Source organism: Hipposideros armiger, unplaced genomic scaffold (genome assembly GCF_001890085.2).
Source record: "Hipposideros armiger isolate ML-2016 unplaced genomic scaffold, ASM189008v1 scaffold_590, whole genome shotgun sequence".
Taxonomy (NCBI): Eukaryota; Metazoa; Chordata; class Mammalia; order Chiroptera; family Hipposideridae; genus Hipposideros; species Hipposideros armiger.
In genome coordinates, this window is record NW_017731940.1 from 27,441 (window position 1) to 31,946 (window position 4,506).

Here is a 4,506-nt window from a genome sequence, read left to right on the forward strand (position 1 = left end):
TGTTTACTGTGTACAAGCTAGTCCTTGAGTAGTTATGTTCAGCGTTGTTTCATTATAACATCAATGAGATGCCCTAGGAACTTAACTCTTGTTTATTTCAATTAGCCTATGGTAAAATGGGTTTTAGTATACATTGTTTCATTAAACTTGCAGAACCTATGGATGACATTAAGTGAGGACTTGCTATGTATGGTTACTAGATTAAGAGCAAAACAGTAGTTCCTAGTATACTGACACTGTTTCAATAAGTAGAAAATGCAAATATTTGCTGTTGTGCTCTTACCTAAATGCTGTACAAAATGCACAGTAATTAGGATAGGTCTTGCCATTGGATGCACAGACTGGCATATACATTTTATCGCAACCAAATCTTGGGTATGCACTACAGTTAATCTGTAAAATGCAGAAATGAAGAAATAATCAGGGGGTATACATCTGAAAATATGTTCTTAACATGTTATTATGAAATGCCACACATTAAGAAAATATAATTTACATGATTTTGTCATAGGCCTATAACAAAATAAACATCCCTCTAAACAGAAACCAAATTAAAAAATAATTTTTTTTTATAAACTTAGCCCTCCCTCTCAGGTACTTCTCTCAAGTACCTTTCCCCTCCCATCTCAGAGGTAATCATTAAATTCCATTTTCTATTTAGCATTCACTTGCATTTTTCTGTAGTTTTATCACATACTTGTATGTTGTTATTCATAAAACTGTGTATTATTTAATTTTGGATATTTTTGGAAGTATATGTCTCATCATTATAACCTATTCTGGTGTTCTCAAAATATTTTAGTAAATACAGTTTACTTTCATTGACAGCTTTTATAATTGCTTATTGAAATAATATAATTTTAAAATCTTTAACACATCAATGATGAATTATTGTGTCTCTGATTTGAATCAATCATAGATTGCTAGTAAAAGAAACTGTGTCATAATTTGGCAATATTTTTATACATTGCTATGTTTGAACACCAAGGTTTTATTTAGGGTTTTTGGATCATGTTTAAGACTGATGCTGTCTGCCATTGTTAAAGTTGAAGAGTCTGATGACAATCTAATTCTAATATCTTTGTTGATAAACTTTCTTTCTGACTACTCTTAAGACTATCTCTTTCTATTCATTGATTTACAGTTTTGTTACAATGTGTGTTGGTGTGGATTCTTAAATATTTTCCTAGTTAGAGCGCACTGGGATCCTTAAATCTATTAACAACAGACTAGCAAATTATATAATGTCTGCTCTCATAACACAGTGAAATTAAACTAAGCATCAATAACAAAAAGATAGCTGGAAAGTACGAAATGCTAAAATGTGAGAAGATTAAATGCAACACTTCTAAATAATACATAGATCAAAGAAGAATATGAAAAAAATTTTTTAATATTTTGATCTAAATTGAAAATAAACATGCAGCTTATTAAAATTTGTGTGATACAGCAAAAGCAGTGCTTAGAAGAAATGTTTTAGCATTGGGTGCACATATTAGAAAAGAAGAAGGATGTAAAATCAATTATCTAAGTTTCCACTTTGGAAATCTAAGGAAAAAACAGCAACTTACATTCAAGTAAGCAGAAGAAAAGAAATAAAGTTATGGCAGAAATCATGCAATTGAAAACAGGAAATCAAAGGAGAAAAATCAGCAAAGTCAAAAGCTGGTTCTTTGAAAAGAACAATAAAATGCATAAGTTCTTTTCAACGTGACCTCTGGATTCAATACAATCCCAATCAAAATCCCAGCAAGTTATTTTGTGGGTGTTAAACTAAATCTAAAGTTTATAGGGAAAGGGGAAAGAATTACTATAACACTGCAATAATGAAGACAGTGTGATATTGGCAAAAGAATAGACAAATAGATTGGTAGAGCAGAATAGAGATCCCAAAAACAGACCACCATAAATATAGTCAAGTCAACTGATCTTGGACAATGAAGCAAAGTTCGTCTTCCAAAAATGGTGCTGGAAAAATGAGATCCACATGCAATGAAATAAACGTAGACACAGAACTTTATCCATTGCAAAAATTAACATCCAGAGAATGAGAAGACAAGCCAGAAACTGGGAGAAAAGATTTTCAAAAGACACATCTGATAAAGGACTGTTATCTAAACTATACAAAGCACCCTTAGAATTCAGCAGTAAGAACACAAACAACCTGGTGGAAAAAATGGACCAGCGACTTTAACAGGCACCTCACTGAAAGAGATATACAAATGGCAAATAAGCATGTGAAAATATGTTCCAGTCATATGTCAACAAGGAAATGAAAAGTAAAACAACAATGAGATTCACCACACATCTATTAGAATGGACAACACCCAGAACACTGGCAACACCAAATGCTCTCAAGGATGTGCAGCAACATACTGTATGATTCCAACTATATGATCTTCTGGAAAAGGCAAAACTATGGAGACAGTGAAAAGATCAGTTGTTGCTGGAGTTAGGGAGGTGGAATGATGAATAGGTGGGGCCCAGAGGATTTTTAGGGCCATGAAAATACTTTATATAATACCATAATGATGGGTATATGTCATTATACATTTGTTCAATCTCATAGACTGTACAACACCAAGAGTAAACCATAATGAAAACTATAGACTTTGGGTGATTATGACATGTCAATGTGGTTTCAACTGTCGCAAGTGTCCCACTCTGGTGGGGATGGTGATCACGGGGGAGGCCATGCATGTATGGGGGCAGGGGTACCTGGGAAACTTCTGTATTTTTCCCTCAATTTTGCTGTGAACCTAAAATTGCTCTTAAAAATACATTCTTAAAAGAAATACATGTGCACAAGGCTATTCTCTGATGCATTATCTGTAAACTCAAAAGTTGGAGCCATTTAAATGCTGAAATATCAAAGATAGAATTATCTCTTGTACTTTCACTCAATAGTCATACAGCTTATAAAGAAGGAATAAGATCTGCATGAATAAGTGTGCTTCTCGAATGCTGTTTCTATATTTTCTCCTGGAGAAGGTAATAAATTAGGATTTTACTTTGTAATACATCATTTCTTGTTGCAAGCATTTTTCCATATAACAATTCATTTTCTAAGAATTTACAAAAATCACATGTCTGCAATTTCCTAATAAGTAAGAAGTAACTTACCGCTACCAGTGTTTCAGGGTTTCTTGTCAATTCAGTTCCTGCACAAATAAAAGACATTACATAGCTTGGTATCGCCTACGATATTTCCACATCTATAGTGGGAAGCTATGGATGAAGCTCTTTCAAAGAGGAAACTACAAGGCATTAAGTGAGCCTTCTTTGGCACTGACTGTGGGCGGGAAAGTCAGTTTGCAAAAACTGAACACAGCTGGTTTCTACAACAGATCTAACTTTGCCTCTAAATCATTGTATTTTTTAAACCCCACAGCACCTTCTTTTGAAGATATTATTTTCTTTGTTACCAACATTTTATAGATGAAAAAACTGAAGCTCAAGGAAGACAATAGCTGGCTCAAGTCATTTAATATGAAGAAAATTAATTGAGACTCATTATTATCATTGATTTTTCCAATGCCCAAAGAGTTGCCTCACAATTAAAGTAATAGATGACTCTTGGTTTTAAGGCAGATTAATTGTCCCCAGAGATATCAGTGAGCGTATGCCTGACATACAAGGCTGTGATATAAGAACTGATAACTGGAACTATCAGACCTGAAAGAGATTATTCTAACAAATTCCACTGGAAAAGATGACTTCCAAAACAGAGAAGGGTTTAAGTACTTCAGCTATAGAGGTGAGAAAAAAAGATGAAGTTCCCTGCCCTAGTGTCCCAGTGGCCATTCAACTTCATTACACAGTTTCTCTCCTTTTATAATACAGGGAATTTTTTTAAAAAAATCCATCAATACAAGGGGCATTTGCACTGTGTCCTATTTTGGCTTACCAATTCAAAGATACTAAACCAAATGGAAGAACCAGTTTTTATCTTAGATGGCACCAAATCTTGCCTGTATTTTCTAGAGTATGAGAAATGCTCTACCAAAGATTGGAAAATGTACTCACCAGAAAAAAGAAGAAATGCCAAGATGATGATAAAACTGGCTTTGGCACTCACTGCGAAGTTAGCCATTTGATCTCCTCAGTCAGCCTTGAAAAAAGTTTTAAAGAAACCTTCAGAATGTTTAAGACACAGCCCCATAAATCTTTCAAAGAGCAGAACCAGATAGAGGAACCGCTCCCCAGAGCCTCCAGCGTGAGAAGGAACAGCTACACCATCTGAGCTGTTAAATTCCTTTACTTTTCATTAGGGAAGGCTGTTCCCTTTGCTCCTCCCCCACCAAAATCTCTAAAGAATAAGCACATTAACCAATACATATGGAAAAAAATATCTCAGGAGAACTATCTTCTGTGTAGCATTTAAGAATACATGCAATTTTGAATGTTCAATTTATCCTTCAGAGAACCAAGCATAGATTTTTAGAAGGAATGGATCTAGAGCAGCCCTGACAGCAATACTACACACAAAAAAGCCACCATAATTTA